At 35.3% G+C, this 21,348-nt stretch overlaps 1 protein-coding gene across 2 annotated transcripts in view; it reads right to left on the minus strand.

Moving 5' to 3' along the window:
* Nucleotides 1-21,348, minus strand: part of LOC108149976 (atypical kinase COQ8B, mitochondrial) — a 74,876-nt gene that overhangs the window by 41,206 nt on the left and 12,322 nt on the right. For both annotated transcript variants that reach the window (XR_005977860.1, XR_005977859.1), the window contains one exon: nt 16,749-16,817. The gene's annotated coding sequence lies outside the window, so the exon portion shown is untranslated. The remainder of the gene's footprint in view (nt 1-16,748; nt 16,818-21,348) is intronic.

The following is a 21,348-nucleotide window of genomic DNA, read 5'->3' on the forward strand; positions in this document are numbered from 1 at the left end:
TGCAACTTAAAGCCGGCTCTTGTAAAGTCCTTTACTGTTATACCACATATGTAAGTATCACAGTTTGGAGCCTTAGGCCAGTTTTCATGGGCGCAACATTAAAAACGATTTTTGAAATTTGAACATTTGGAAACTTGAAACCCTTTAAGTTAATTTATGAAACACTTGGCTTAAAAAAATGTATTTTCTTCAACAAACACAATCATTTGTGTATTTAATTAAAAACCCTCTTAAACTATTTGTAGCTAAAAAATATCTAAATAAATATAATAAGCAGAATTGTTAAAAAAAATGTATTCCCAAGCACACACAAAAATTTATCTTTAGTGGCAAGCAAACACACACACAAAACACAAATAATGTAAGATTTTCAGAAAAACACTTTTCCTGAGAAAATCTAGTCCAGACCAACCGCTTCAAAATTTAATTGAACTGAACAGAACTGAAGTGAAGCAACAACTGAAAGAAACGAGCGTTTTCAAAATCGTGAAAAGCCATCGTATAACGGTTATCCAGTCAGCTGAGAGCTGAGGATGAGAGAGAGAGAGAGCGAGAGTGGAAAAGCTCTCACATCCTGAGCTTTCAAGGCTGATAAAAGCAAAAAGAAAATTGAATGCATACTAAAATAAAATGCTTGTCGGAAAAAATCAAAGAAAACTAGCCAAAAAAAAAAAGAAAAAAATACATTTGCGGAAAACCAAAAGCTTTTCCCGCTCTCCTGGCGCCTGCGCGAAAGGGAGCGAGAGAAGAAGAGAGGGAATAAGAACCCTGCTTATGTTTCACATGTTATGCTCCTTATGCTCGTGCTGTTGTTTTTGCCTTTTTTGATACCCTTTCAAAGGCAGCAAATTTTGTTTCCAAAAAACAAAGAAATTAGGTACAAATAATTATCCTGGCAAGAGCTCATTAGGGCAATATGTCCAAGATTTTAATGAAATATTTAAGTTTAAGTACCAAGAATGCTTTTAAATCAAATTGAAAAGGATTTCTTTCAAAAATAAACAAAAATTAATAGTTGTTTAGAGTACCCCATGCAATTATTTTATTTATTTTTTAATTTGATTGGTACCCTTTGTTCCGTTAATTTGTAATTTGTAATTTGTTTTTCTAAAGCTTATCTAAAAACATATGATATGCAAGGGTATTCCTTTAGTCATCCACTTGAAATATCCTTTTTAATTTTGGTCGGTGTTGCTATGGTTGGCTGTGTTGTGGCTGTTGTTGTTGGCGCTTCTGTGGCCATTGTTGCACACCTGTGATTTAGCGAGGACGCCGCCGAGGACGAGGACGCTTTCGTGGCTTCTCGCTGCTGGCTGTCCTCGTGGGCCAGCTGATATTTACCTTATTCCCCGCAGCTCAGCCTAAGCAGCAACAACAAAAGCTAAAATAACAGGCAAAGCAAAAGCAACAACAGCAGCGGCAACAGCACGAATATGGAAAATTGAGAAAGGAAAAGCAGGAGAAACACTAGACATGGCAACAACAAGCAACGCACTTAGAAATGATAGCCCAGCTTTATGCTAATGTTTACCATTGCTTTAAGTACTCACTCAGTTTGTGAGTTAGTCATTTATTCAGTCAGTCAGTCAGTCAGTCAGTCAGTTGGGTCAGTTTTTGGCATGCAGATGACAATCGTGCTGGGGTTTACGGGGTCGGCTTAACTTTCAAATAAAACAGTTTTAATCGGAAATTGTTGAGCACACATGTCCAGGTTATTTTTTGTATTTTGTATCTCCGTTTGTTTTTCTGTGTGCGTTTCATCAATTTTCACTGAATCGTTAACAAAGTCATAATATTGGACTAAGACATGCTGGTTTTTAAGCAATCATATATGCATCTGAACTTTAAAGCAAAAATTTAAATGATTATACTATTAGTAAATATGCATACCATTTGCTTTCGAAAAAATAAGTATTCTGACAACGCAAATTTTAGTATTTACCATATTTCGGATATTAATTGCGAAACGTCCCCAACATTAACTATTCGTATCTGCTCAATTGTTTATGAAGCCAATGAACTTAACACTCAAACACCCTATAAAAGGCGACAACAGCGGAACCCTATGAAATTGAGTTTTATACGGTAATAAGGCCGCGTCAAGTGTCCCGTCAGCGACATAAGAAAATTGTGATTCCGCCGTAAACTCGGTCTCCGTGTTAATTACATGAACTCAAGCGTGACACCATTTTCCCCCGGCCCATCAGCCCACCGATTTCCCATTTTCCCATTTCGCCATTTAACCACCCCCTTATTCAAAGGCCTTGTGACAGAAATCGACATCCAATGCGAGACCCAACATGCAAATCAAATTATTTTGGCATATAAAATGCTTATTAACAGATTATATGCTCACTCAATATTAACTGACTGACTGAACTCGGTTGAATGGCAATGAAGGCAGGGATTTTCCTTTTCCCCACGTATTTACCAGCCCCTAGAATTGGCAAAAGAGGCGGCGGCATTCTTCCTTTGTTTTTGGTCTTGGATTTTAATACCCTTTGATGGCATCGCAATGGCGCAATGAGTGCTAAGCACTTTGGCTCGCTTATTTATATTTATGGCCGATAACAGTCGGCAGTCGACACTTGGCCATCGGCAAACAGACAATGGTGAGCCATCAACGGATTTCAATATTTGTTGATGTCTTTATCTATATCTGAACGATAGCAGCAACAATAGGTGGCGCTGGTCTTGAGGTTCAATCAAATGACTTCGATTCACACCATGCGATTAAGTAATATATAATAGGTATTAGTAATGTTATACGAATATTTCAAATTTTTTATTTGCTTGCGGTTTTCTTTTTTTTTTTTAAGGTTATCGTCATTATTTGGCAAAGTCTTTATGTTAACACCACTCAAAGCATTCTGTAATTATTATTGATAATAATTTTTGTTTATAAATTTTAATTTAAGAGATTTGCTACTTCTTCGAAAATAATTGTATTTCATTTTGATATCTAACATATAGACACTCCCCAGTCAATTTTATTTAATTTTTAACCAACATGACGGATGGTTGATAATTTTTTTTACCTTTTTTTGGATAAACGATTTTTTTTGGTACATTTAGTACATAAATTACAATCTTATGTTAAATTGGTATTTGGCACTTTGCCTTCGCAGTTCCCCTATTATTTAAAATAATTGGCCAATGTCTGATTTAAATTTGATGGACGAGGGGTCATAATAATAATAATGATAACAATAATAATGATAATAATAATCAGCCGCCCTCTCTCGCCTTGTCCATCAGGCATTTCATTTGCAGACGGCCACGCAAAACAAACCTAATTACACTTTACTTTCACTTTCACTGCCAGCAACAGGAGCCAGCGAGAGGTGGAGAAAGTGGTGAAGAAACTCGAGGTGAAAGTGGGAGAAGGGGAGGAAGGGACTTTGGTGAGAAAACTTCAAAAGCTTCTGGTCAAAGCAAAGTTGGTCCGCCTTGGCATATTTTGCGTAATATAAATTTTGCTGCCGGTTTATGTACAATATTCTTGGCCTTTGGCCAATTTGAAAAGCCAATAAAACCGTTTAAAGCGTTGTCACAGATTCTCCTCCAATTTTCCTTCTTGTTTTTTTATTTCTTATTTTTGCTCTTTGCTTCTTTTTGCAGACAAACAATGGGAAAATAAAGAAAGTGGAGCTAAGAGGCGGCATTGACATTTTATTGTTCATTTGACAACATAATGAACATTTTTTATATGCAAAAAATGCTGCCCGTGTTTGTGTGTGTGTGTTTGTGTGTGTGCGTGCGTGCGAGAAAGTGTTATGAAGCGTTTTTCGAGCGCTTATTTGTTTGCTTTTATTTAAATAATAAATGGGCAACCCCCTGGCTTCGTTTGAGACGCTCATAAGTAGGCAATGATTTTTGGTTTGCTGCCCTGTAACCACCCGGTAACCACCCTGGAATCACCCAATAACCACCCTGGAAGCAGGGCCCGTAATGAGCGTGTCATTTAGCGTAATTTCACTTGATTGTTATGGCATTACAACAATGCCCCAAGTACAATACACACGCCCAACAAAAGGCGACGAAGAGTGTAGAAGTTTATCTTATCATCGCAGGCTCCGCTCTTGGAAAATTTGGAAAATTCGACGGCCAAAATGCGGTGTCTATATGCATAAATTATGAATGGCCTGAGCATTTTGTTGATTTTGTAGCTTTTGCAAAACGCTTCGCGTACATTTTTTCGAGCTGAAACTCACCTGCAATATTGGGGCATTTTTACAAGCTTACCTGAAAAAAAGAAGAAAACAATGTCATGTTATTGATTTATGTTTTTATAAATAATTACACACAAAATGGACTTTTTAAATACATAAACATCGTAAATAATTTAATACAACCAAAAGGTGTAGCAATAAGCTTTAAAACAAATTTAAAAAAAAAATGGATTTCAAGATAACTTATTATAAACATATATATTTTCATTGTATAATAAATGAGCTATCCCCTCATTTATGCATATATTCCTGCAATTGCCATATTTCATTCCAACGAAAAGCAGTCTTGTCATGTTCAAATATGGATTTATTTTATGCACACAAGCCACATGAGTTTAAATTTAAAATACACTTCCTACGTGGTAATATATAAGATCAATCTGAAAACGTGTAGTTTTGATATTTATTATAATTTTGATATTTGAATATTATAATAATTATTTTTAATGTGCATGTTCAAACAGAATAATGTGTTTTACAGTTCATATCGAAAGTTAAGGCGTTTATATTTTTTCTATATCCACTTTGGAGCTTTGCGTTAATTTAATTTTATTCTACTAGTGTACGCGAAGTTTTTTGCTTAATTAACATTGAAAGACATGTGACTCGACGAGGCCCACATTATTATTGACTAATTTAGTTGAGTGTCTGCTGTGTTGCATCTGTGTGTCCGTTTAGTTTCACGTCAGCCAGTTGTTTTGTTTATTTTCCAATTCGTTAATTTGCCGCTGCTGCGAACACCAGTGCTTCGCATTGTCACCAAATTAATTGGCTGCTCCTGGTGCTGTATGCTCTATGCTGTCCTGTTTGTCCTGTTCGTTGAGTCCTTCTTGCTGTTCGCTTAAGTGAATATTTCAGACGCTCACACACAGTCGCACACTGGCACTCACACACTCTCGTGTGGACCGATAGGCGTACATGTGACCCGTATTAAGCCATCAATGAGATACAAGCAATTTCGTTTAATTAAAACATGCCAATACCCATTGCCAGCCGATGATTATGGCGTGGGTACTTTGGGTGCTCTTGGCTATAGCCTGGTATCGAAAGTAACATAATCGACATGAAGGCCATGGCTAGCTAACAAAATGAACACTCAAATTTTATGCACGAACTGATGCAAATTGTGCATTGTGCCGCTTCCGAGGAAACGGAAAAGGAAACGGAAACAGAAACGGAAACAGGACCTCAAACATCAACTGAAACCGAAACTAAAGCCAAAGCGACAATTTCAGCCCTCTCCATGCTCATTACACTCAAACAAAGTTGTTTTGGAAGCTAATATGGGTTTCCTTTAAATTTTGCACGGTTGTTTTATTAAGTACACCCTTGCAACCAGAAAAAAATCTTAAGCCAAGGAAATATGGTTTGTTATGTATTTTCTTAAATGAAATGTTAATAAGGCTTAAAATAATTACTTGTGACCTTAAATTTATGGCCCCGTGTCTTTCCTTCAACAATTAATTTTAGGAAATGTAAAACATAATTCTTTTGAAGTCTATCTTTTTATTTCTGGCTGTTTAAATATTTAAATATTTCTGTTTAACCGAATAGAAAAATAAACTCCGGCATGCCGCAGTTGCAAAGTATTTCTAATAACTAACTATAACTAATTAAACTTTCAAAATTAGTTAAAAGTATTGAAAAAGTTACAAATTTATTGCTTGTTCTAAAATAATGATTTAATTTTACCTGTTGAAATTACGCCATAAAAAATGTCTGAAAACCTCAAATATTTTCCCTGTCAAATAATCACATAATCAATAGTTTTAAAACAATTTTCTATTCTCGAGTTACACAACTTAACTTTGTCTTGTTTTTTTCTTGGCTGCAAAGTGGCGAAAGGGGTTCCACTGAAATAAAGGTAAAACAAAGTTCAAAAACAACTCTAAAGCGAGAAAACTGAACGCTTGAAAGGCAAAAAAAAAAAAAAAACAAAAAGAACATAACCAGCCTGCCATTATGACAATTTAATCGAGCGGAAATAAAGTTCTTAAGCGTCATAAACAAGATTTAATGTGACAAAAAGGCAAATCACAGTGGAAGAGGGAAGAAGAAACGCGAAACGCATTTGAAAAGGTGGCAAAAATGTCAAATGGCATTTTGCCCAAAGGCGACAAAACACCCATCCATACTACCAATTTCAGATTTCATCCTAGCAACTTTCGCAAACCAAATAAAGAAAAGGTATCCACTATGCTGGCCGGGGGGGTGTCACGAAATATCGCGGTCTAGTTACAACTTCAAGCGTTTCCTTTTGGATTATGAAACCGTAAAAGAGTCGCCCTAATCTTCATTGACTGGATTCCCTTACACAGGTGTACTCGTATCCGTAGTCGTATGTGTTTGCTTATGCGTGGCTGTGTGAGAATATGTATATTTGTCAAATACTTAACATATTCACCATCCCCAGCAGTTTGTTCTTTGTCAAATGCATATGAGTACATCAAATAAAAAGGGGTATTTCACTTCAAATAAGCCCATGATGAGGGTTATAAAATGTTTGGATTTATTTTTATATCAAACATTTCGTTGCTTACATTTCTCAATTTATTCTAATTTATTGTTAATATAAGGTTAAAATATATATTTATATATATATGTATATATATTGGGCTGTGACAATTTCTTTCAATTTCCTGGAGCTTATTGATTGTAATTTTAAGGATTTACAATATGTTAATGATAAATTATGTCGGAATACATCTTACAATCAATAAGTAAATATAGTTTCGCTTACTAACGCAGTAATTGCATTTAAATAGTTTTTGTATTAAGATTAAATATAATCACAAATAAATAGTTTAAAATTTAATTGATATATACTAACAAATAATGGATATTTATTTGAAAATCAGTTGTTGCTATAATTATTGGTGAATTAATAATAAATAAAAATGCTTAAGTAATACAAATAAAAGTATTTTACTATTGTAAACGAAATACCAGATTAACAAGGTTCAATACCCAAGTACGAGGTATAACCAAAATCGATTCGAATCACCCATTCTTAGCCCAAGTTTCCCAAGTGTTTTGTGGTCGACACCTTTCCGGCTCATCCCAAATATTTGCGCTACCAATGTCAATAATAAAGCGGAGAAGAGTACAGGGAACGCGCGGGGGCGAAGCACACAGGAAAGGTGTGGAAAATGTGGAAATTGTGGCAAGATGAATGCCTTGAATGGCCGACACGCTGGGGCGTTGGCAATTAGTGCAGCTTCTCTTCCACTGGAATTTAAACCCGAAATAACAGGAAACCTGCGTGACATCGTGGCAGATCCGATTCGACTTTGACCGATACCAACAACCGGCAATTAATCAACGGCAATCAAAAGGCGACTGCGAAAACTACGCAATGTCGTCGCTGCGACAAGTAGCTATCCTATCTAAGTGGTGTCATCAATAAATGTCCCACCCAGTCGGGCACTCCATCAAATCCACTATCAACGGTAGCTGAAATGCGGAAAAAAAAAACAAAAAAAAAAACAACAAACGGTTAAGACATCGAGGGCGAAATACTGGACATTAGTGTAAAATAAAATTACAGGCGTCTCAATCACGTCAAGTGTCAATCGGCTTATCGCAAATGCAATCAAATCGAAATCGAACAAAATATAAAACTTTAGGCAGAGAGGTGGTTCTTATCGCCTTTAAATCAATCAAATCAAATCAAAGTCAAACAAATTTGCAAACATCAATACGATATTTTCGGTAAAAGACAAACATCAAAGTCTAATCTTTTAAATTTATTTATTGTATGTATACACCTTAAGCAGTGAAAAATGTGCTTAATTTCAAAAAATGTCTTATAAAAAATCTCAGTTAAAATATATTTCTATAAATTTTTTACAGAAAATAAAATAATGAATATAGTGTAAAATAAATAATTCTTCTTGTACAAAATCTGCGTAATAAACCATTTCGAAACTCAGCCCAAAGTGGCAGCAGTTTCTGTTAATTTAGAAATGTGCTAAGTCGCACAATCAACAAAATCGCCAGAGATAAACATGTCTAACGACTGAAATATATGCAATATTTATCAAAGAGCATTTCAATTAAGTGCTCGGCCGGGGCAAAAGGCAAATACAAATTGCTGGAGCATAATTAGAGATTGTAAATTAAATTGATGGCAATGCCGGACAATTAACAAGTCAGTTGACTGATGTCGATTAAACGCAAATCGCTTGAAGTGTAAAAATATCCCCTCCTTCCCTTCCAAGTTCTAATCGATGGCAATTAGACGGGGCTGGCTTAAATCGCTTATTTGCATATGATTGATAGGCCTTGATGTGTGTGGATGGGGGTGGGCAAAGGGAAGGGGGGTGAAAAAAAAAACTCCCATGTAACTGTAAAAATGAAGACATTTACATGACAACATTGTTGCTCGTCACTGTCCCATTTGTCAGAGTCTGTGTGAGTGAGGAGTTGTGCGCCTGGGTATTTGCATTTGTACCGCTGACAGCGCCTAAGCGGCCATTTTATCATGTCTTCCTTTCAACAGCCACCCACTCACACACTCACACACCACCACCCACAACCTCGCATATGTGGCAGTTTGATATGACAAATGATTGGTGACACATCGTGTCTTTTCCCCCATCTTTCTCCATTTCCAATTTCTTCCCCATTTTCCCAGTTCCCCGGGTTGTTTCTCCCACGCCTAAATAAACAAGAAACCAGGCGAGTTGCAGATTTAAACTGAAATCGGATTAGTGGCCAAATGACAAGGATGAAAAAAGGGAAAAAGTTGCTAGATTATGCACAATTTATTATTAGTTTGATGGGTGGATTGGATATAATAAATATATTTAAAGAATAAACACACAAAAAGCTTATCATAAATACGAATGGGAGAAAGGACTGGCATAAAATTAGCTTAACATGATTTGTTATAAAATAAAATTTCGACTATTTAAAAGGTATAATATTTTTTTTTTTAGATATAGACACAACAAATCTAATTTTTTCTGTGCAAAAACTTTTGTAAAATCAAATAACAAATAGGTACATTTTTTTTAATATACCTTTTACTTTTTTGAATAGTAATGAATTGTTTTTCATTAGTATTACTTTTCCCAAAAGTAGTTAATTAATTAGCATCAATTTTTTTTATGAAAACTGAGAATACTAGCATTATTTTTTTTCACAGAGCCTTAAAATTCGGTTTATTTTTTTCATACCTTAGTCACTTGGACTAACATAAACATTAATTAAATTCCTAACAATTCTGTGAGTTTTAAAAAAATTTATCGTTTACCTGGAAAAGTCTGAAAAAGTTCGCCCAAAAGAACCCATATTTCGCATATGACTTGCAATTCATTCAGTTTCTGACATCACTTGCAGGCTTAACCGGAATCTGAGAAATCTGAGTAAATGAACGAGAAGGAAGCTCTTATTTTGTTCATATCCTGTGCCAGAGCCTTGACATTTTATTCCTCCTTGTTTGTCGGGGTCACTTGCAGGAAAAAAAAAAGAATGCTGCACAGCCACCTATGGTCACGCTCACTTATTTGTTTATTTTTTTATGCAATACGGGTTCCCTTGTTTGATATGATGTTGATGGCCAGATACGGCTGCTCTTGCAACTTTAATTAATTAAGTAAGTGGACGGAAATTATTGAATTTTACATGAGTGCATTTTCGATTTGATTATATTGAGGATGAAAGGCCAAATACGGTTTGCGACAAAAATAAATTTGTGTGAAGCCGCGAAGGTGCAGTAATTAAATGATGCCCAACATAAATATGCAATGGGAAAAGTCTGCGAAATAATTCGCATACCGCAGGAAAAGGATAAGAAAATGGTAACTTGAAAATCTTTTTTGCAGAAATTTAAAACTTCCGTTATTATTTATCAAGCATGCAACATACAACTAAGCGAGTAATGTAATATTCTTACTTTCACTATTTCACTGTTATTGGCAGATTTCACGAGTCTGAGAATGCCATTCTCTCCCCTTATAAAAGTCCTAGACCACCTTGTAATTTGGTGTCACCCGCGTGTGTTTTGGAGCCAAAGGGTTCGGATTTCGGTAGGGTAGAGTGGCATCCACGGCTATCCTTCTAGATGCGCTTCTAGCACGCTTCCTTTAAGTCCCGCTGGAAGAAGTTGTGTGAAATTAAGCACACCACACAAACACATGGAGAAATACCGATTTATGCCAGGCTGTTAGTAGGAAGATAAAGGAGCGAAAAAGGAGCAAGGCGCAACAGTTTCACCCATGCGCCATATTTATGTTTGCCACCACACACTAACACGCTAGCACACACACACACACACACACAGCATAGCAAAAAAGACAGGTAGCGCAGGTGTGAAAGAGAGAGGGCGACCTTTGCACGCGGTGACGTTGCTTTTGACCTAGTAAAACGCAACAGCGTTAAAGTCAAAGTGCAATGTTGTTGCTGCCTGTAACAAATGCAATCCCCGCCCACTTTCGCCTGCCCAACCACCATATTTTCCTATACAGACACACACACAGTGGTTGCAAATGACAGCCAATGCATAAAGCAGACAAAGGCAAGACCTTCCTCCTTGCGATATGCATAATGCGACTAAGGACTCACCAAAAGCAGTTTCGCTAGAGAAAGGGAGAAAACTTCAAATTAAAGCTCCAGGAAATTGCTCGGCAAAGTATGCTGTCACCTTCAGGAATATATTCTCACTTTATATCACACAAATTTAAAGCATTTAAGTATTGGGAGAATATTTTCCGAAATATTTACAAGATATTTACAGCTTTAAATAAAAGTTTATAAATATGTAAGGAACTTACATAGCAGGGATTATAGTTACAGCTTTAATTCGAAAAGGAAGAAAGGGGTTTATGTTTGGTAAATACAATTATTACATGAATATGGTTGCAGGTACTTCATCATAATTTTGCAAACACTATTTAAGATGCCCAATAAAACATGTAAGTATTTAAACTATGCTGGGTGTAAAGAAATGTCTAGTAACTAACAATGTTTTATTTAAAGTTTTAAATAAGAAACAACGTGACGGCGATTTCCACAAATTCAATTATTTTTAACTACTTATATTTTCACAATGACTATTTAAATTCGGTAAAAAGTGTCAACTAAATACAGAAATTGTTGCTTTGATTTGATTCTTATATGTAGAAGTTTGTAAACGATTAAAAATGTTGCAATTAAATATAACTTTACACCCTTGTATTGTATGAGCAACCTATTAAGTTTTCAAACAACCAAATAAATTATTTAACAGTATTGCGAATGGTACTTTCTAGGTGTCTTCGTTGTTTAGAAATTATATAAAGTGGTGTCATTAAATCGCTATTAATGTTATTAAATATTTAAGTAGCTATTCCGTCTGCTAAGGAATTTTACGCTCGGACTCCACTGTGTTTTTTTTTCTTTTTTTCGGTGGGGTATGGGGTCTGATTCGCGTGTGGCAAGGCAACCATCTTCAATGTGGCACTAACTAACTAGTTAGACACTAACAGCTGCCATTGTTGCCTGGGCCTGGTGGAGCACATGCAAATTTAAAAATGCATTACATGTGAGTGTTTCCACCACCGCCAAGTGGTGCGAGGTGGTGGTGTTGGTGGTGTTGGTGGGGTGTGTTCGTGGGTCAGAGGTCAGATAGTTGCAATATATACGACTCACAGGCCATCAAGTGAAAGTGAGAAAGGAGCCCGGTCAAAGACTACAAAAAAAATAAGGTTAAGAGAGGAGAAAAACAACAAGGCCACTTTCTGTGTGTCTTCTTCGTGGGTCAGGCAAATAAAAAGGGTTTCCGTGTGCGGGTAAAAGTGCCGGAAAAGTGTGGGGAAAGTTACGGGAAAGAAGACGGCCCTGACACAATGCAATGAACTTTAAACCCCCACACAAATATTTGACTTGGCCAAATGTGTACCCATGTCAAAGCCAAGCGAAACCAAAACAACAAAATATTATTCATTATGAAAATGTCCGAAACGGAAAAACTACTGCATGTACATATGCCCACACTTTTATTCAGAGGAAGACTAAGGATATAATAACAGGGGAAATCCCCTTCAGTAAACTTATAAATAAACTTTTCCAAGAGGATAAAATAAGTTGACCGATAATTTAAGTTTTCACTAAAAGAATTAAATATAAATAAAGAAATCTTCAACGACGCAAATAAAACGAAACTCAAATAAATTTGAATCACCATTCAAACTATTTTCAACAATTATCCTCGTTCACTAAAAAAAAGTGTACATTTTTCTATGAGTCACCAAAATGAAGAGCTGTTAATGGAATAAAAACCATTTCTTCCAGTTAAAAACAAAACACTTCACAAATTTATAAGTTATGTTTAAAAAAGATAAATTAAAGAAATTTAAATAAAGAAGGGCCACAGAGACAAAAAGTTTAGACACAGATATTTTTTTACAAAAAACAACGAAACAATTATCTTTATGCAAATCTGCTTGTTGTTCGAACGAAAACCCTGAAATTTCACTATATTTAATAGGGTTTTTTAGTCAGGCGAAAAACGTATCGAAAAATTCACTGTCAAACCCACAACAAAGCAAATCGTTGATAACATTAACTCAATTAACATACACACAAGCAACCCAACAGTGACATGTATTAAAATACCTTTTTGCATGTCCTGTGACAAGGCAGCAAAAATTAACCGAAACAACGTCACGGCTCTCGGTTCCTTAAATGTGAAAGTGAGTGAATTAGTTGTATCCTTGACTATGTGTGTATGTGCGTGTGTAAGTGCGGGGGCAAGTGTGAGTGTCGGCAATTAATTGTTGGCAAAATATTTCACCTGCTTCGCGTGCAAATGGGAATTTAACCAAAAGTAAAATAATAAATAGCAAGTTTAGCTTTTGCAAAATTGATAAAGTGATAATTGGCAGATCAGCAAAACAGTATAACAGTACAGAAAAAGTTATACAATCAACTAATCTAAAGCTATTTTTTCTTGATTTTGGAGAAAAACGTTTAACAGTTTAAAACCCGAAATTTAAAGTATGTCTTTGGATTTTTATGCACAAAAAAAGTCATACATAGTAATCAACAAGAAACAACAAATTAAAAATCAAAATATATTCAAATTCGATTAATTCAAATATCTGCATACAATTTATGAATATAAATTATGAAATCTCTGACGTATGAACACAAGGATTTATTAAAATCGAAGTCAAAGGAATACATCCTTGCAAAAGTCCCTGAATTGCCTGTCTATTACGATTGCCCGGAATTGCAACCCAGTCGAAGCAAATCGCTCAGGGAAAATGCCAAATTAAACGCTCTTTGACTTTGAACTACTACATATTTTTGCAAAAGCACATGCACACATGTTTGTACGGGTGCAGTGTTACACACTTTTACAGTTAAGTAAACAAAAGTCAAAACATTTTTGGGCCACAACATTTTTGAGCTCGGTATTCCGGGTTTTGCTTGTCTGCATTTCTCTTACCCCTCTTACCCCACCACCCCACCTCATCTTTTTCCCTCACACATGCACACCCACTCATAAACTCAGGCACATACATCCTGCAATATCCTTTTTGCAGCAGTCACAATCGAATGGCCGGATAGAGAGATTGCATCTCTTGTGGCACAGAAAAAGCGCATACGCAATGTTGTCACTGGCATATTTCCGCAAAGATAGCAAAGATAGCTATCAGCAAACCATAGTATACATTTATGCCTTTCAATTGTTCATGATGAGCATGCAAACACACCCACATACTAGCTCGTGGAATAAAAAATTTTGAAATCAACGCCAATGGAAAAATTTACTCGCGCTGCCGATCCGAGCATCTCGAAAAGGTAAACAAATCAAAAGTGCGACTAGCAGGATGCTAAATTGGAGCAAGGATAGTCGCATTAATTAATACCCTGTCCTGGAATCTAAGCTAGCAATATATATTTCCATCCAAAAAAATAATAATCATACCTTTGTTTAACATATAAGTCAGCCTTATAAAGCACAAAAGTTTAAAACTCGACAACACATATATAAATTTAAAATAATATAGGCTCGATATAAAATACTAGCTTGGTAAAGTTTTTTTTTTAATTTAACCTTTAGAACATTTGTGTCTAAGCGTTTATTTTATTATTTACTATAATCATGTTAATTTATTTATTTTTTCCACACATACTCTGTCTTATTTTATTTTGCGTTTTTAAGTTTTTGATAAAACAGATATAAGCAGCGCTTCATTGTTGAACTGTATTCTATAATTATGATTTAGTAAATGACAGAACTGGTTTTTAAGGTGATAAAATGGTGCTATCAAAATATTCTATTGAAGCGTACTTAAAAGAATTTAGAGAAAATTCAAATATTTTAACAAAGTGTCTCTAATATTTATGAGCGGCTTTATTATGCCAGCCATATTCCCTAGGTATTTTCATCTGTCACTTACAGCGCATCTAGACAAACAGGAAAGTGAGAATCGCGGGAAAAGGAGGCCAGAGGTGGCTGAAAAACCGAAACCAAAATGCAAAACGTGACTTTTCCGGTAGCCGTCGACTGAGGCGCTAACTGCCAGACTTGCTGACTATGGCAGACCGACTTTCAGACGGACGGACTGCCAGTTTTGTAAATTTGTTTGCCTTTCCTCGCGCGGTCTTGGCAATTATAAGTGGGGGCAAGTCAACAAGCCGCACACTGCGAGAAACGGGGGGAAAGGGAGACCCCATTCCCATATTCCCATTCACAAAAACCCCTTTTAACATCAATTGGTAAGGGAATAAAGGAAATCCCCAATTTGGAAAAAAGTTGTTTTGTTTTGAGCTTCTATTTTGAAAAATTTGTCCAATTTTTATTCTTTGGCAAATTTAATTAGATTATTAGAAAATATATTTTTGAAAAACTAAACCTATTTTAGAATAAATTTCTTATTAGAGTAATTTTGGTTTTCAGCTTGATTTACTCAGCAGGAACGAAAACATTGCGAATTGTTGGGAAATTTATGGACGACGACGGTCCAAGGATTCGGATGCGGATTCAGTGCGAGCTCTCAGGTTTCATCTGCAGGTTTTCTGTTTCATGCATATTTATTTACTTATTTATTGGTTCGTTTGCTTGTGCGCTCTGCTGGCATATGTATTTGGTTAATTGAAATTGATTTCTTGCTTTCTGTATGACCAACACCTGGACACCTCGAGACTCTCCAACAAAAAAATCAATTTCTGTTTTAAGCTCACGTTAGGTGTGCGAATTAAATTGCATAATAGCGTATTGAATTTGGGTTTTAAGCTAGGGGTTTGGGGTTTGGGGTTTGGCTTGGGTTTGAGTTTGGGTTTGTGTTTGGGTTTGTGTTTGGGTTTGGGTTGGGGAGAACTTGAACTAAACCACACGTTGACCGAGTTGGAGTGTGGGTGGTGCAAATGGCTGGTGGGCGGTGGTGGTGCTTTCGAAGTGAGTTAAACCGCAAGAACCGCTGACCTGCTTACTTGAGTGCTGGACACAAAGTGGGGGGCCATATTGTTGGTGTGTGCGTGCAACATGCAACTCCCATACACACCCCCTCAGCCACATCAACCCCCCGCTGACAACAATGCAACAGACACAACCGGCAACACCAACAGAAATTGCAACACAGCAGCAACAATACACAAAGACAGCGACAACAATGGCAAAACTTCGGTGCAAAGCTATGACAAATGATTAAATACCAGGGTGGTGAAAAGAATATAAAAAAAAAAACAAAAACTAAGAGGGGTGGGAAAAATGCTAAAGTTTTGTTTAAAGTTTTTCTCTTCCAATAGCAGCTCGACCAAAGAGCAAACCATAAACGCTGCGAATTAATTTGCAAAGAAACAAAAAATAACCCTCTTCTGCAACCCAGATATTTTAAAAATTTTTGAATTGTATTGCAGTACAGCAAGATCAAGTAAATTAAGTGATTTATAAGAAGAAACATAGTTTCAAATAAAAAAAATAAATAATATTTTAAAGATTTATATATATTTAAAGTGCAAATTAAACAATATTTTCTGCAATCAGTAAGCCAATTTGTTATACAGTTTCTCCAAAAAAGATGATTGGCTGTTATTTTGCGCCTTTTATTGTTATTTTTATTGGGTGTGCCATCATCTCTCACTGTCAGAAGTGAGAACTTAAATAGACGTATTCAAAGCGAAATCTATTACGCCCTTGATAAATGGGTGTATTAAGGTGCAAGTCAGTGTATTTGCTGTTATTGTGGGCGCAACTATGTCAATCGGCGGGTTTTACTTACTTAACGTATGCATTAGCCGAACTTAATTAATTACTTTGTCCGCGCGCAATTACAAAGTCAGTCAAGAGGGGTTTCGAACCGCAAAACTCAATTTAACTGGTGGTCGAAGGCGGTGAACCAAAACCAACGACAAGTTAAGCGAAAACTTTCGTATTCAAAGGGTTAAGGGCTGATCATACTATGGGTTCTATTAATTGAGTTTATGCACATTCGAATTACTTGGTATGAGACAGTATAGTATAGTAAAGTGCAAAGCGTGGGCATTTAAAAAGGCTTTATTCATAAATGTAATCGTTTGACTCACCTCTAAACTAATTTCCAAGATAACATCTTTATGTGCTGGCTAAATTGATAAGCCCCTTCAAGGTGATAACTGAAAAAAAGGAAGGCAAAAACGTTGAGTGTGATTACAATGCCCAACAAGTGTGCAAATAGGTATCGATTCTATTTGATTAATGGTTACAGCCAATCGAAAATGTAAACAATATGTTAACAGCTCGATTATCGCACACATTCCGATATGGGGGCTTTTTGGGGGTGGTAATTCAGGTGAGACCTCTATAATTCCCTCGGTAATTAGAGCAACGTTTCAGTAGTACAGATAAAACCAAACAAAAACAGCAGAAAAATACAATTTTAAATAAAAACATAAAATGTAGAGAAACAGAGCAAAAACGCCTTTGCCATTCCGGCGAGTGCGACGATGCCGGCGTAATTAAAAATTTCTTATCAATTTCAATTTCAATTGTTAATTGTTGTGGCTTATTCTACACACAGTAAGTACCTTGCTCAGGTATATCTATATCTATTGTACATACATTTATATGGACGCACATACCTATACACACTGTGCTTTATGGGCTGAATGCGCAATATGAGGGACTAGATCGATAAACCCAAAAAAATCCCCTTAATACAGTAAAAACATGGCCAAGGCTTTTTTTTCCTATGCATAAAAATGTTGTGTTCCATGAAACTAGATATCTTAATTTAAAGCCACTAAAATGTTCGAAAATTATTTTTTTGAGTGGAGGTTATTGATTGAAAATTATCATACGAGAGAAGCCAATTAAAGTTAAACTTTAATTTGTTCTGCTAAATAAAAAACTACAGTTTCAAGCTTGGAATTTAAGCACACTAAATTGGATTTGGCATGGCAGCATCCAAAATGCAAACTAAAATTCTAATCCTTTAAGGCCGTCTGTATTTTATCCTGTGTATATATACTAGGCTTATAGTTTTTATCTGTCTTTTTTGTTTCATAATTTGTTTTTCAGCTTAAAATTTAGTGAGATGTATTAGTAGCCTTGTCTTTGGTCGAACTCAAAACTCAGTCGGATCCCCGAGGCAATCAAATTGAGCTGGATGTTTTCACTTGCCATTACCGGACTGCAACAACAAACCGCAAGCCTCTCTTCCCTCCCCTGCCCACCCTCACATACATACGCACACACAAACTCACACACTCGCAGTGAGGAAAATGAAAATTTATAAAGGACATGGCAGTGTTCCGATAAATCCCGGTGTGGCCAACAGAGAAACCACCAGAGGTCAAGTCGAATGACATGCGTGTTGGTATTGGCTTGCCATAATTATTATCATCATCTGCTAGTCATTGGAGTGTTCAACGCATCAAAGGCGAAAAAGGTAGACCGAATTTTGGGATATTAAATCATTTCAAAGGCAAATGAATGGAAAATGCTTTCAATTTACATGTGAACAAATAGCAATTGTTCAGTACTTTGATTTTATAAACGAAAAGCTAAATAAATGAAGAAAATTTTTGATTTAATTTAATATTAAGCGTTGTTTTGTAACTTGATAAAAGACATGGAAAATTATTTTTTATCCAATTGGCAAGAAATTAAAATTTCAACTGTGAAACAAGCTTTACGAGGTATGGTATTCAAACTTGGGTTTTTCTTTGCGAAAATTTAAAAGAAAAAGATATTATTTAATGTCGAATTCAGAATCCGAAACTGGATTTGAATTTTGTAAACTACTACTAAAAAAATAAAACTAATACGCTTTTATTTGTAACGTTGATTATTTGATTGAGAACTTCCTTAAGCTCAATTTTTTTTGGCAGCGATTCCATTTTATTGGCAATGACAATTGGGTTTTGATTTCGTTTGCGAATTTAGTTTTTTTTTTTCGAATTAATGCCAAGGCACTTGTCGGAACATGTTGTGCATGCTAAAGATCTGGAGATCGCATTGGATCGGGCATTATACAACTTCGATTCCAGAGCGGCACGCGACTTTGCCCCTGCGCATTTGAATAAAAAAAGGCAACCGAAGTCGAGCAAATTATTAGGCCGAAATAATGCCAGTCATGTAGCGACGTCAGTTCGTATTTACTTATTTTATTTGTGCCGTATTTTTCAGCCGGTGACAAAATGAGCCAAATGATAAAGCAAGCGTAAAGGTGTTAGCTTCTTTTTTTCTCGCTCAGCCGAATTCCACATTTTTTTACTGATCACAATAAATTGAATGTCCGCATGTGTGATCCAGACTTCTGGGGTTTAATTTTTTATTTATGATTATTATGTTATTCTTTTTTTTTTGACGACCAAATCGTTTTGTGGCACTAATTGGTTGGTTAAAGATTCAATATATATTGAGTAACCGATGATAGTCCATGAATCCCCCAGCCAAATCCATTATCTTTGGAAGGTGTTTGTGTGGGGCAAACAATAGTGAAATAAAGAGAAAAAAGATCCCCAACGTTTGGCCCAAATTGAGTACTGTTTAAACACAGTTCCAGAACCTGTTATTCAAAAGCTGTTGACAACTTGTTGCCAACGGCAAACAGCGCTAACATTTCCCAAGAATGCGAGATCACCTGCTGCCACCTCCCACACACACATTATCCATGACTTTGTCTATATCTATATCGTTATTCTTTATTGGGGATATTCCTCATGGCAGAGTCGGCTGCTTTGAAGTGTCGGGTTAAACATCAGAGAACATCAAATAAGCCCATCTATCTCAGTTTCGACTATTCGTGACATTCCTTCACTTGGTCAGGTCCAAAACCCCAAAATTTATTTAATTTCATTCGCTTATTCCTATATCTTTGTTTCTAACATTTCGATTTCCTATTAAAGTTACTGGAACATACAATTCAATATAATTGTGCTGGTCAATTTGTGATAAAATATATAAACATTTATCTGAAATGTTCTTAGAATAAAAAAGGGTAAACCCATTTTTATAACACTCTCATTTATTTATTACCAAGACTTAAAATTTTTGATTGTTAATTATCCCGACATTTTTTAGCACGATTGAGCGTTAGTTTGGTTTACTGCTATTAAATAAACATTAAACGAGGGATCGTAAAGGCACAAAACACAAATAAAACACCTTACACTGTTAAAAAAAAAAACAAAGTTAATCCCCATATTTTATATTCAAATTAAATATTTTCCCTTTGAATTCCATTGCGGATTTTAGTTATTTTAACTATAAAAATATTTAAACTTCATTTGAATTTGATTTAAATATCTGAAAATTTAATTTAATTTTAAGCCATATTTAACTCAAATAAAATGCATTTAAATTAAATAGAAACTAATTTAAATCTAATATTTTCCACGTAATTAAAAATTGTAATATTAAATTTAAAAGTCAGATATTTTTTTGTACTATTTCATTTTTTATGAGTGTAAAAAATTGAAAAAGAAATAAATGTTTTTATATTTTGTATATTACAAAAAAAGCTGTTCTTTTTTAACTATAAAAATATACCGAGTATTATTTATTTTAGTATAAATAATAAACAATTCTGATTAAATTGACACCTTCAACACCTTTTCCATATATGTATAGTTTCCTATTTATCACATGGATTTATAAGATCACAAACGCTTTTCAGACGGATCCAACGACGCAGATATTATTCACTATGTACTGAATCCATATATCTAGTTCAAATTTGATTCGCAAACAGGTCGGCGACAAAAAAACATTTGTTTGATAAAACGTTATCGGCCACGGGGGTCTCTGACACCCGAATAATATTACTACAATGGAGAAGTCTGAGGAACGACAAGGGAAAACGACGGTGGAGTTGTTCTAAATTTAGAATAGACTTTTTGACAGTCCATCGCAGCGTTACGTTGATAATGTCATGTGTATTTACCTTTTTTATTTTTTCGTATTCTTCTGTTTATTTTTTATTTTTGTTTTTCTTTTTTAATTTTTATATTCATCTTTTTGGCAGCTGGTTTTGGCTGGTTTAAGCCAACTTCTTGGGGGACTTCTCTTTGATCTTGGGATCTTAAGACGCAGCACGTGCAACTTGCACTTATACTGGCTCTTCTCGATGCGTTTCTCTTTCCCCGATCCTCTCTTTGGGTCTTTCTCTTGTGAACTCTCTTCTATGGGCATGACCACCGGACTTGTTTGTTATTCTCGCTCGCGGGCAAAGTCCAACGAGTGATGGCAAAGTTCATCGGTTATTTTAACTTGTTCTACACTATTTGAACGGATAAAAAACTCCTCAAGAAGGGGAAATGATTAAAAATTAATCCCAAAAATGGGAGGATTTTTAAAAAGATAACTTTTACTATATTAAGGCATCTTATACCTAAATATTCTTTCAAATATTAAGCCGATGCACTGAAAATGTTTGATTTAAGGATATTTCAAATGCTGAGACCTCATAATCAAAGGTAATCTTTTAATACTTATATTTTTACGAAGAGCTCACCTCAATGCGTAAAACTAATTATAAATTATTAACATTTTATTAAGATTGTTTTTCTTTTTTAATTTGCATTACTTTTTCAAAGAATAATGACAAAATGGGTTTTTTCTTTTTTCTTAAATCCAGCAAACAACTAATATTTTCCACACTACAAAATTTGTTCAAAAAAATTATTATATTGCCTATAAAAT

The sequence above is a fragment of the Drosophila elegans genome, unplaced genomic scaffold, assembly GCF_018152505.1.
Source record: "Drosophila elegans isolate 14027-0461.03 unplaced genomic scaffold, ASM1815250v1 contig_149, whole genome shotgun sequence".
Lineage (NCBI taxonomy): Eukaryota > Metazoa > Arthropoda > Insecta > Diptera > Drosophilidae > Drosophila > Drosophila elegans.